This window comes from Pinus tabuliformis, chromosome 2_2 (assembly GCF_031772625.1).
Source record: "Pinus tabuliformis cultivar Carrire ecotype Pingquan chromosome 2_2, CPIR1, whole genome shotgun sequence".
NCBI classification, from domain to species: domain Eukaryota; kingdom Viridiplantae; phylum Streptophyta; class Pinopsida; order Pinales; family Pinaceae; genus Pinus; species Pinus tabuliformis.
The window spans coordinates 591,270,440-591,285,031 of NC_142300.1; positions in this window are offsets into that span (position 1 = coordinate 591,270,440).

The window sequence follows — 14,592 nt, forward strand, 5'->3', positions numbered from 1 at the left end:
TTGCAAACTTGTATAAAGTTATTAAGAGATAAAAAAACTATAGAAGGACTATATGAATCGATAGATTCATGTGCTTCTAAAGAAGTACCATGAAGCAACATGTGCACAGTTAACAATTTACATTGACATAAGAGAAGGACTGGAAAAGAAATGAGGCTCACTGTGCAGATCAGAGAATACAACATGGATCGGGTTATTTCAGATTTAGGATCTGATGCCAATGTTTTACCAAAGCAGACCTAGGAATTGATGGGTAAGTCAAAGCTACAATGGTCACCAATTCAGTTGAGAATGGCCAACCAATAGAAAATCTTCCCTATGGGGAGGTTACCAGGTGTTATAGTAGACATTGAAGGAGTACGCACTATTGCAGACTTTAAAGTGATAGAAATTGTGGATGACAACAACCCTTATCCAGCATTGCTTGGACTGGATTGGGCATTTTATAATCTGGCTATAATCAACTTAAAGAAGAGGCAAATGGTATTTTAAAAGGACAACATGAGAGTAAATATTCCATTGGACCCGTCAGAAGGGGTGATATATACAAAGGCTATCAGAGATGAGTATTACATAATATATATAGACAAAATTTATTAGATGGAAACCAAATAAAAGGAATGGATTAACCCCTCTACAAATGGAAAATTGAGTTGGCAGCAGGACAATTTTTGTACCTTAGATTCAAAAGAAGAATTGGAAAGTTGGAAGAATTGGCTACATGAAGTGTCTACAAGATGATGTGCAAGGATCACTAAATCACTTCGTTGTATAACTTCTGAGGTTTGTAACTTGCCTTACCATGCTAGTTTAGGTAATGTTAGAACTTTCCTTGATGAATATGAAAGAAAACTACCGAAAGAGCGAAGGTTGTTAGATTTGGATGTGGCCCCGAGATCTACCCTTGGTAGATGGTGGGATGCACATAAAAGAAATATAGAAGATTGGTAGAGGTATCAAATATTAATGTGGATCAGGTTTCAGCCAGTAGATACTAAAATAGAGGTGAAATATGATGGTAAAGTTGACCCTAGGGAGCATATTCACTGATGCACTATAGTATGGGAGGAAATTCCAGAGAAGGAATGGGTACATGGGTTTATCCACACATTAGAGACAATTCTTATGAACTGGTACCTAGAAATAGAACTGCCCCATGGTACTGTAAATTGCGTAGATTTGGTTGAAGGGTTTATATTAACATTTAGTTTTGAAGATGATTTTCCATGCATAGACTTGACTCTTCAAACAGTTAGATAAAATACATTTGGGAATATGACCTCTCTGACATGGCAGCAATCAGATTGGATTGCTCAGCTAGAACATACAATGGAATGATATAACATTATTGCAAAAGAAGATGAAGATCCGTGCAATATTGATGCAGGTCAAATAAGCATAGATCTGCAACTTAATCATAAACACACACCATAATACTAAAAATGAACTGAGATTCACCCAATAAAAAAATGCAAATAAACTCTTAAATGATTAATTAAAGAAAATATTTATAGGAAAAATCATGGCCCAATGATTGGCCTCTCATTCCTCACACTCACTCGCTTTCTGCCTACCTACATGCCTCATAGGCTCTCCTCGATTTATACAAATGGATTAGAACCCAAGTAGGTTCTAGATCCTAAAATAACTCCCACAATATCTCTCATGATCCATAAAATCTCTGATCTAATCCCTTATTCCTAGATAAGAGCTAATTATCCCTTAAAACTTTCAAACCATCCAAAATACTCTTGAACCTTCTCCTATTTACAAGAATTATCATTTTCTCCTAAAACTATAGAAAAAATACATTAATTAATTAAATCTTATCTTTGTAAACTAACTCCCTAATAAACATTGACCTAGGTTAGATGCACCTGCATCAGACTCTCCAAGTAAAAAGAATTCATGGTCTCCTGACCATATGTCCTCATAACTAATTATACATCCTCCTGGGTCCCAAAATTTAGTTTGTCATTGATCAATTGCTTTGCCATATTGTTGCCATTCTATTGTTGTCTTTTTCTGTCTTTGAGGCTTCCAAACTTTATTTTGTAGTTCTCCTTCTTCTTTGTTGATGTAGAGTTGCTCAGTTATTAGTAATCTGTTATCATCCTTTCTTTTTCTTTGTTCAATGAACATCTTTTGAGATTCTTCCAACATTAGCTTCTTCATTTCTTCAATTTCAATATCTAACTTGTCCTCTAATTGTTGTGCATTATTGTTTCTTTGTTGATATTTGTTGTCCATCTCTACACTTCTACTATGCCATATTTTTTTATTTTAAGGACTTTTGTAATCCACCATAATTTCCATTACATCATACTCTGTCTTCAAGTTGTCCAACCATTCTTTTGGAACTTTAGTTCTGCTACAATATTTCTCATGTTGACACTTGATCCATTTATTTTATAATCATTTTTCACTTCATAAAAAACTTCTATTATTTGTTCATCTTTAGCATCCTTAGGCTCCATTTATTTATGAATTTGATTTTCATCATTACTGCACACAAATTTAATACTTTGTTCAATATCAACAACATATCCTGCATTCACACACCAATTGTTAGATTTAAAAACATAAGGCTTGATAGATGACTCTATCCTCAAGTATTTATATTATTATTATGAAAAAATTATGGTGCCACTTTTGGGAATCAAACCCACATTCACATCATCATTGTCACCACCAAGAAATGATCCTTGCTCTGGTTCATAGATGCATACATTTGTCTAGAGTTTCTCTGCTTCCTTTAACAAAATTTTTATATTGTGTTTTTGTCTCAACTTCTTGATTGGCCATTTAATTGCCCTCTTTATTACCCATCCATGTCTCTGTCTTTGTAATAGGTCTATCAACACATCAAGTCATGCCTTTAATTCAACGATATACTTCTCAAACTCTTCATCACGTATGCCAACTATTATGCCATCGATGTGGCTTTTCTTTGTAGTCATCTTCATCACTTCTTTCGTGAATCTCACCTTGTTCACTACAATCTTCAATCGAACTAACACTTAACCATGTTATCTCCTCTGAACTTGGCCAATGGTTCACTTTCACTTGAACCTTATTCTTTAGCTCCTTTTTACTTTGCTTCCTTTGCTACAAACAACTGCAATATCTCTTCAAATTTTCTTTATAAGACTAGAATTTGGGTGTTAGGCTCTGCCAATCATGCACCCAATTACAATGCGCTTTTGACTTATGACTCTAAATTTCCTTTTGACCCCAGACTTTGAATTTGACAAAAATTCTTCATTAATGGACCTTTGAGTTGAATTTTTACATTGAGAGACTCTATCTCTTCAACTCAACTTATAGAACGACCTTTGTTCATTTGAGAATTCTGTTGTAGCAGCTACAACCAGCCCCCCAAAAAAATTTCCTTCACTTTGTTTTGGAGCCTTCCTCCCCGAAATCTTAGTAGTAATCATGTATTGTTTAAGTACTTGTATTTCATTTGATTTTATATTTTGCTTAATGTCTTGTGTTCACTTACTTGTTCTATCGATTAAACACAAGTTGACCCTAGCAACTTGGTTCACATCTGGTCTTTATGTTGTCTAGGAAACTGTGCAATCCTAGAGGGAAGCCTGTCTTGCCCTTAGGAATTACGCAAAATAGCCTAGCAGCTGTCTTGCTCCCAGAAATTACATAGAGAAAGAATTTTGGCGTTGCTCTGTAAAACTATGCAGACCATCTCGGCAGTGAGCTGAGGCTCAAAACTACACTAACCCATCAGGAAGCCATCCTTTCTCTGGTAAATTACGCAGAGCATGAGAGACAGTTGGAGCCACTCAGCCAAGAAACAATGCATAAGCTTCCCTTTAGTGGTTGTTTGTTGCATGTGTTAGAAGGTTTCCTGGTTCCCTCCAGAACATTACAATTCTTCCTTGCATGCATGGCAACTTTTCTCAAAAAAGAAAAAAAGAAAAAAGTGAAAAATCATCCCTAGATTTTAGGGATCTATTTTTAGCACTAGGAGTTGCATGCAAAATCGATTTTAGGAACCTCTCGCCAAGTGTCACTTTTTCCTAGATTTGCGGAATGTGCATCATAAACCCAAAATCCAATAAATCTATTTAACGAACACCCTATGGCTCTTTCTTCGCATTCAATCTCGAAGCTCTGGCATTCCCAAAGCATCTAGGATCCTTCAGCACAGTCGTCACAACTTTTCCGGGTAAGTTTTGCTTTTCATGTCTTTTGCCACTTTTTATTTCTTTGCTCATGTGGGTGTTTATTACTTGGTTTATTGAATGATTGTTGGCATTTCAATGTATTTTAACTTGTATAAGTGTTGTTCCAAGTTTTACATTACATTTCCTTAGTGTTGCATGCATGACCTTGTTTATGCATCGACAATCGCCATTATGGTGACTCTCTTCATGAGCTTTGTTGTTTTTCCATTTGACTTATTTCTACACTTGATTGGATTGCACTCATGTTGATTCACTTAGATCTGCACCATCTTTGCACACTCATTCAGTTCTTCTCGTTTTCAGGTTGCCCTTAGGTGGATATGGCTTTCCTTGGCCCAAATCGTGCTTCTCCTAGCATGCATTGTGCATTCCTAGAAGTCAAGGCTCTTCCTTGCCTCAAGGAATTGTGCAAAGGCTACCTGACACTAGCTCCCAATTGTGATTTGCATAGATCTGGTAGATAGTGCCCACTCTTGCCAATTGGGAATGTGCAATGCTCAGTTCAAGCCAGTAACCCAACTAGACTGAACTATAAATTGTGCAGTTCCAGTCCACAGTCAGCCTCTCTAGATTATGCTTTCTGCAGTTCTAGTTAGCAACAAGACTCACTGGCAACTGGGACTACGCAATGCATAGTTCCATCTAACAGTCTCCTAGCCTCTCATAGCCAATGCTATGTAATCTTACCCAGTCGACACCTAGTTTGTTGCATGATTGATTCTCAAGTTGCTTTTTGTTTCTCAACTGACATTTGCTTGTCGTGAGTGTCTTCTCCATCTCCAAGTACAACAAGTGTTGAGTAGCTTCCCAATAGTACAAGTAACATGGCCTCCATGAGAGCTATATCAAAGGACACATTTGAAAGAAATACTGGATATGTGGTCGAACAAGTGTCTATGAGCTTTCCTGTTTATGCAGAAACACATCTATTCATTAAGAAAGACATCAATATCACATGGAAAGACATCAAAACTATATTCTTATGCAATTTTGAGGAGAATCTAGAGGATCTTCATGTCTATGTCAACATTCATAAGTCAAGATTGTACAAGGTTGCATGCAGGTATCCCACCTTCCCGTGCATAGAAATGATCCACTGGATTGTATCACACATTGATCCTGAGATGATGATATTGAGCATTCTCAGTGGAGTAGAGCTTTCTACCTTCAGGGTGGAATATTATCAGCAGATGTGTCATTTGCCGCAGCCAGTGAACAAGATGGATGCACTATTCTACACTCCCAACAACATCACGAACACAAGATACGTCATGAAGCATTGGGTATGGGAGCTATCAAAGTTCAGGATGAAACCCAACCAGTTATACAAGACAAAGACACTCATGAAGGCTTACCAACTCTTTGTCATCTTCGCATGTCATCTGTATGGCCAAGAGAGTATGAAGACCTTCCCGTCGAGTTGCGTGGTTCTATTGGATCAACTAGCAAGTGAAGGAAATCATTTCAAATAGTTTAACATGTTGTCCCTTCAGCTGAAAGTGCATGTATTGAATGCCCAAAGTCCGCCCAAGGATCAGAAAGAAAGATTCTTCATGTCTGCTTACCTACTTGATGCAATATGTTCCCGTCAAAAACTTTGTGGCATGGGTTGGGCATGGACACCCTCAAATAATGCTGTGAACATATATTTCAAGTTACTCTCAGAGTGCAACTACTGAGGAGTGATGGCTAGACTATCTGACCACTTTATTGCTCCTCTGCACACTATGATCTTTGAATAAGAGTCACCTTTCATGTCCTAAGAAGCAATGGAGCCATTGTTGAACATTTCATGTTGGTATTCCTCACTCGATGCCACCTTCATTAGGATGTACAGCGCAAAGAAGGCTCCACATTTATTGCCAAATTTTTCCATGGACAAGCTGATCATGTAGGAGGTTTCATACCACATTTCAATAGGGTTATTAGTTAGACTGCACAGAAAGAAGAAGGCACCATGGCCTATGCTTTATATGTGAATTGGGTTGTACGTGATCTATAGTTTGAAATAAGCGGATGTCAAGGTCAAGGACTTCAAGAAGTTTAATTTTGACACCAAGAGTTTCAACCTGTACGATCCACATGGATTATGCGGGGACCATTGTATAAGAGTGTAATATCCTTGGATCCACGGGGCGTGTCATTGGCTAGAGGAAGACCCTTGAATATATTTCTATAACTCCTCTAGGCTTAATGAACCAGTCATCATGGCAGTAGAGTGGTTAGCAACACTCAAAGCAGCAACACCACAGGGAGAAGCAACAACAGCAATAATAAGCAACAAACCCACGCAAGACAAAGGCAAGAGGAAGATTGACAAAAGTGCAGAGACAGAGAAAAGTTACAAGTTTAAGGAAGATCCACTTGTTGAGAAAGTAGGTGGTGCTGACTATAACGTTCCATTATTGGGGCAAGTGGTTGTCATGGTGTATGTATGGATGGAACTTTCACTTTATATAATATAATAGAGCCAACACATTTTCATGCATATGTTGTTATTGTAGTTGCACTATTCTAGTTGCTTTAGCAATGTATGTTATTTAACTTATGCATTCATGTATGTACTATTTTGTATATTATAGTATGATTCTTGTTGAAATCATGTTGTTGGTTTAACCCGTCACTTTGGATTGTGGACTATTCTGCTTTCTATCTTGTGATGTCATTCAACTCGTGTGTTCCTTTCAGGCTGCATACTATTATAGGCTTCTAAGGGACACACTTCCTTTTCCCCTCCATGTGTTAGAACCCCCATGCATCTCACTTGACTCGTTGCAAGGTCGCACACTTGATTTCGACAAAGATATCCTCTGTGCACTAACATAGTCAAAGAATTGCTTTACTACCCACTGTTGGGACTCCTACTCTAAATGGTCTAAGGTCTAGTTGGGACTTCTTACTGGGGAGATCTCTTGACATGTTGGTGGGTCCAGCACCATCAACATTTTTGGTGCTAGAAGGAGGTCCATATGACAAGATGAGTCCTCAAAGTATGTTTTGAATATCTGCACATCTTTCATGACTAACATCACAATTCAACCTCGGACATGTATGTCTCACGGACGTGATTATGAAGTGTCAAAGAATGTATTCAATGAATTTTCATGTAAATTTTATGATGGTGAAGCCAAAGAAACTTTGCTTAGTCACAGTGTTGCCTTCATTGGTTTCTGTGAAAGAAATAAAATCCATGAGGATCACATTGCCTGCTCATTGTTCACATTCATGTTTCAAGGGCATGCACTACAATGGTGTGTCAAATTTCCCACAACATCTATTCACTCTTTTTATCAAGTTATTGGAGAGTTTCCATGTGCTTTCTATTGATTCAATTGTAGAGCACTCAATAAAAAAAATCTAAAATTATAGAAATCCCCTGATGAATCCGTTGAACAATTTCACAAATTCTTTCGTAATCTTGCATTTCAAATTCCTGAAGATGAAATTGACTGAAAATTTCCCTATGAAATATTTTAGTATCTTCTTCACATATCTAAAAATCCACTTATATTGGAATCATTTGAACCCCTCCCAACATACCTCGTTGTTAGAGTTGCCAAATCTAAAACAGGTGAGGTTTCTATCACAAGTGACCCTCCATCTGCTTCTCATCAAACAACTCTAGCTCTGTAGTGCAAGGTGGGAGAAGGTGCACACCCATCCATTGAACTATCATATCCTCCCACCCCACCTTCTCTGAACATCTACGCAGATTTGACTTGCAAGCCAGTTGGTTGTCACATTGTTTTGTCTTCTCAACCTTCGTCCTTCCATTCTGGTGATCCTATGAATTGTATTGCATTATTTTCTCTCGTTCCAAACTCTGCATTCGTTGTTCATGAGGATCAAGTTGTCGATGGATTTGGTGTTGAGAAGCCAACCTGCGTTGTCATTTATGATGAGTATTTGTGGGAACCTGAAGAAGAACATGTGGCGAAGGATGACCTCCTTATGTCTATACCTCATCTGTTATTTCGTAACATCTTTGGTGATTCTTCCATTTCTAATTTGTCTTGTGAGAATCCATCCCTTGATGTTTTTACTTTTAATTATTAACATAACACACCAGATGTTAGTCTGTCATTGCATTGCAGAGAGGACACATATTTCTTTTGAAAATCCACTCAACCTTTCATCTGTCATTTCTGAAAACTCAAAGGGTGAACATTCTTGTTTCTCATTAGCCCTTATGTATGATTCATCATATCATGAAGATGTTGATGAACATATCAAATTTTATGATCGTGGATGTTGTGATCTCTTTACTCCTTCATTCTATCATGATGCTCATTCATTCGTTGTTGATCTTTCTAAGCCACTAATATTTGATGATCTACCTACTGATGAAGTGGAAACCTCACACGCTGTCAAGACACTTCATCCCAAGATGATGGTTATGTCAAGTCCTCACTATCTTGAGGTTGATTCCACTTCAGATCAGAAATTTGTTGAAACACCCAAGGATCCTCATCACTCTCTTGTTTACATTGAAGATCAATCTAGTTCATAGATTTCACATCCTCCACCTAAATCACATGATCTCATCACTCATGCATTGGAGGAATCATATACCACGGGAACCCTTGTGAAACATAATTTGTCTTCCTTTTTCACGTTTTCTCATTTGTCATGGTCAAAAGAGTGTACATTATCATCATTTGTGCATAGTGTGTTACATCATCATGATATGTCTGTTGAATTCTTATCTTGCGCTTTTACTTGTTTCGTTTTTGTGGACGCTTTTAAACTCAAAGCGTGTTGGTATTCACTATTTTATATTTCTTGTTTGTTGGTTTACATGCTTATATTTCTTGTTAACCAAGCCTTCACCAACATGGGTCAACCAATGCACCAGTGGTTGCATTGGAAATATCACTTTACGTGAGTGGACCCATGCATTGTTTAGTTTAGGAGTAGGAGTAATGTTTGCTTTTCTTTTGCTTTGTTTGCATGTTTTATTTTATTTCTTGCTTGTGTTCTTACTTACTTGGTTTGGTTTCTTTTACTTCTGCTCTTTGCTTGTTTTCATGTTTTCATGTTATGCACCCATAGGTTTAGTTTCGCATGGAACTGTGTGTGGATCTCGAGAAAAGCAAGGTGAAGTACAAGAGGACTTGTATAGTTATCAACACTTGGTTATCTATTATCCTCTCTCTTTATGAAGAGATTTATTTCCTCGGTCAATGATACGCTAATGGAAAATATGTTATGTTCAAAGTGAGTCTTGGTGAAAGAAAAACGCTTGCAGTTTTGACTAGTACCGCCTACTCTAATCAGTTTTTTGGTTAATCTTTTTCATCTCAGTCATATAGAATATGGTGAGGGGGAAAAACTTAGCAAGTATGTTAGAGGTATATATAACATACTTCTCTAAAATGAAAACCTCTTCTACTCTCAATAAGATGGGATCCCTCTTCCACCTCTGAAGTAAATAAGTTCTTATGCACAGTTCTTTGAAAATGAAAAAGAAAAGGGAAAAAGCAAATAAGGTAAAAGAAGAAAAAGGCTTCTTGCATAGAGAGGTGATTCAAGTAACTCCGTTAGGGTACTAACCAAGCTCGCTAGTAGCAGAGTTATGCTTTTGTCCCTCTGTGACTTCATCGGGGTATTGTCTAGGCCTGCTAGCAGTGGAGCAACACTAGAGATGAAACTAAGACTCTTACATTTATATTACTTGTGCACCAATATACCCCTCATCCCCAATCAAAACAACTCAGTTGACGTGGCTTGGTATGTGTGTTGGCCGATCAAGAGAACGATAGGGAATATATCTTTAACTCAAGCTTAGTGATGAAGCCATGGAGATCAAAGAAATGAACAAAACTTCCATAGGATTTAGACTCGATTTACATGAAATAAGCTCCATACATAGAGTTGGAGTTCTACCAGTGTGTCGCCAATGTTGTAGTGGTTACAACCACCCTCCAAAATTTTTTCCTTCTCTTCATTTTGGAGTCTCCCTTTGTGAAATCTTAGCAACCATCTTATACTACTCAGGCACAGTCTTGTGTTTCATTTGATTTTATCTTTCGCTTAACAGCTTGGGTTCACTTACTTGTTTTGTCTACCAACCACAAGTTGACCCAACAACTTGGTTCACATCTAGTCTTTGTGCTATCTAAGAAAATACACAATCCGAGAGGGCAGTCTGTCTTTCCCTCAGGAATTATGTAGAATAGCCCAACAATTACCTTTCTCCCAGAAATTATGCAGAGTAGGCATCCCATCCTTGCTCTGGAAAACTGTGTAGACCATCCCGCGAGTGAGCTAAGGCTCAAAACTGTGTTGACCCAACATGCATTCATCCTTTCTCCAGGAATTTGTGCATAAATTGAGAGACAAACGAAGCCACTCAGCCCTAAACAATGCAGAAGCTTCCCTTCAGTGGTTTTCCATTGCATGTGCCGGTAGGTTTCCTGGTTCCCTCCAGAACAATGAAATTCTTCCTTGCATGCATGGCATCATTTCCTGAAAAATCAAAAAGAAAAAAGTGAAAAAGAATCCCTAGATTTTAGGGATCTATTTTTCGCATTGGGAGTTAAATGAAAATCAATTTTAGGAACTTCCTGCCAAGTGTCGCTTTTAACTAGATTTGTGGCATGCCCATCATAAACCATAAATCTAAAGAATCTATTTGATGGGCACCCCAGAGCTCATTCTTCACATTCGATCTTGGAGCTTTGGCATTCCTGAAGCATCTAGGAACCTTCGGCTCAATAGACACAACTTTTCTTAGCAATTTTTCTTTTCATGTCTTTTGCCTCTTTTTCTGCCACTTTTGATTTCTTGCCTTATGTGTGTGTTGTTTTCCTTGTTTTATTGAATGACCTTTGGAATTTTAATGTATTTTAACTTGTAGAGGTGTTGTTTCAATTTTTTCATTGCATTTCCTTAGTGTCACATGAATTACCCTGTTTCTGCACTGATAGTCATCATTGCGATGACTCTCCTCTTGAGCTTCGTTGTTTTTCTGTTTAATTGATATATTCACTTGCTTGGATTGAATGCATGTTTATTCACTCAGATCTGCACCATCTTTTCACACTCATTCAATCCTTCTCGTTTTCAAGTTTCCCTTGGGCAGATCTAGGCTGCCTTGGCCTATATCTTGCTTCTCTCAACATGCATTGTGCATTCGCAGAAGTCAAGGCTCTGCCTTACCTCCATGAATTGCGTAGAGGTTTCCTGACATTGTCTCCCAACTTTTCTCTGCACAGTTATGGGAGAGAATTGTGAGTCCTCCCCATTGGGATTATGCAATATGAAGTTCTAGCCAGAAACCTAGCTAGACTAAACTGCGCATTGTGGAGTTCCAGTCCACAGTCAGCCTCTCTGGATTGCACTCTCCGTAGTTCTAGTCAACAAAAAACCTCACTAGCACCTAGGACTGGGCAATGCATAGTTCCAACTGATAGTATCCCAACCTCTTAGAGCCAATTATGTGCAATCTTTCCTGAACAGTCACCCAATTTGTTGCATGATTGATTCCCAAGTTGCTCTATGTTCTTCAGCTAACGTTGGCTTGCCATGAGTGTCTTCTCCGTCTCCAGGTAGAACATGTGTTGAAGAGCTTCTCAGCAATACATGTTACATGGCCTCCAAGAGATTTGGATCAAAGGACATAATTGAAAGAAGTATTGGAGATGTGATCAAACAGGTGTCTATGAGCTTGCTAGTTTATGCAGACACACATCTATTCATTGAGAAAGACATCAAGATCAAATGGCAAGATATCAACACTATATTCACAGGAACTTTTGAGGTGAATCTGGAGGACCGTCATGTCTATGTCAACATTCATAAGTCAAGATTGTACAAGGTTGCATGCAGGTATCCCACCTTCCTATGCACAGATATGATCCACTGGATTGTCACACACACTGATCCTGAGATGATGATAATGAGAAATTTCAGTGGATTAGATCATGCTACCTTTAGGGTGGAATATTATTAGTAGATGTATCATTTTCCGCAGCCAGTGAACATGATGGATGCACTGTTCTACACTCCCAATATCATCGCGAACACAAGAGACATCTTAAAGCATTAGGTAAGGGAGCCATCAAAGTTCAGGATGTCACCCAACCAGATATGCAAGACAAAGACACTCAGGAAGGCTTACCAACTCTTGGTCAATTTCACATGTCACATGTATGGCCAAGAGAGTACAAGGACCTTCCCACAGTGTTGGGTGGTTCTATTGGATCATATGGAAAGTGAAGGAAAGCCTTTCAATAGGTCTAACATGTTGGCTCTTCAACTGAAAGTACTTGTATCGAATTCCCAAAGTCTACCCAAGGATCAACAAGCAAGATTATTCAATTCCACCTACCTCCTCGATGTAATCTATGCCCCTCAATAGTTTCCTAGCATGGGTTGGGCATCGACACCTTCAAAGAATGTTGTGAACATATGTTGCAAGTTGCTATCAGAGTGCAACTACCAAGGAGTCATGGCTAGAATATTTGACTAGTTCATTGCTCCTATGTACATGACGATATTTGAACAAGATCCACCTTGCATGTCCTAGGCAATAATGGAGGCATTGCTAAAAATTACAGATTGGTACACCTCACCTAATGGCACCTTCATCAGGATGTATAGTGCAGAGAAGCCTCCACATTTTTTGTTGAAGTTTTCCATGGAAAATCTGTTCATGCAGGAGGTTGCATACCACATCTCGACAGGGTTATCAGCTGGACTGCATAGGAAGAAGAAGGCACCATGGCATATTCTTCCTTTGCAAATTGGGTTGTATGTGATCCGGATGTAGAAAATCTGTGTAGGTTAACCCGATAATGCAATATAAATCAAAGCAAAATACTATAACCTACTTCTACTATCAATTTGTGGAAGCTTAAAGATCGAGCTGAACAATATAACCAGAAGAAGAAGAATCAATGTCACAATACACATGAAAATACTTTGGGGAAAGCCTCAGCTAAAAACCCCACACTATTGTATTATCATACATGGTGGAAATACATAGGAATTATACGAAGCCTTAGCTCTCACAGCTAGCCAGCTCTAAGTACAATCCTCATAGATGCTCAAAGGCAATGTTGGCTTCTCTCCAACCTTCTTCTCTACCCTCTAAGCTCCTACTTCCTTGCATTGTTCCTTGTGGATGATTAGCCTTCTACCAAGTCGAAAACCAATACATCAAAAATGTGTAATCCTCAAGGATAAATCCTTGACTAAATGCATGAGTTTTCTCCATGGGAAAACACATGCAACTGATAGTACATTGTCCTTAAACATTAATCTCAATTGGGTCTTTCTCATAATAGACATGCATGAGTTTCTGATGAGGGAATCTTCAGTTAACTAGAGTAGCAATGCATCAACTGACTCTTAACTCACTATTAGTTCCTTAAACAATTTGGAACTAACTTAACTGGACTTAACTTAGTAAACTAAGTTAACTAATTACAACTCAAATATAACTCAATCTTATCTCCTTAATTTAAGGGATAACTCTTGCATGACTTCAGAAAGACTTCTAACTTGAATTTCTCCAACTAATTAATTTAAAATTAATTAATTAATTATTTCCAAGTAGTTGTTAAGACTAAATTCCATTTTAATTCACAATTTAATTCAAGGAAAAATTAAATTGGAATGTTCTTGTTGCCATATTTCAACACTCCCTCTCAACAAGAAAGGGATTATCTGCCACCCCGATCCTGTCTCTATGGAACTCAAATTTACACTTTGACAATGCCTTTGTCAAAATGTCAGCATCTTTCTCCTTTATCGAAATATATTGCAGCAGCATGATCCTCTCAACCTGTGAAAAGCCACAGGCAACAAATCTTGCCTTATGCTTCTCCACACTACCATTAACAACTTTATTTACCTTGTAAAGCCAACAGGAACTCACAACTAACTTGTTCTCTAATCTTGGAACCACGTCCCAAACACTGTTATGAACTATGGAGTCATACTCCTCCACCATAGCATCAACCCAAATTGGCTACTGCACTACTTCCTCAAAGGAAGATGGCTCGGTCTCAACACATTCCCCAGCAAGGGCCATGTATCCAGTGTACCTCTCCGGTGACCTCCTCTGTCTGCACTGAGAAGATGGTGCTCCCACATTCTCTCTTGCATCCTCCAACAATCTGTTAGCTTCTCTTGTGTGCTTCTGTCCATCTTTGGAAGACTCTACTTGAGTGGATGTCTACACTCCTGGAACCTCTGCATGCATATGCTTTGCATGAGTCCGAGGCTCCTCCTCCTTAAGAACCAACAGTTCCTCCATAGCCTGTAGTTGGAGCTCCCTCTCAAGGGAAACTTGCATGGCCTTCTGCTCATCAAACTTGAGATCTCTGCAAACCACTGTCCTCTGACTAGTAGGCAAGTACACTCGATAGTTGTGAGG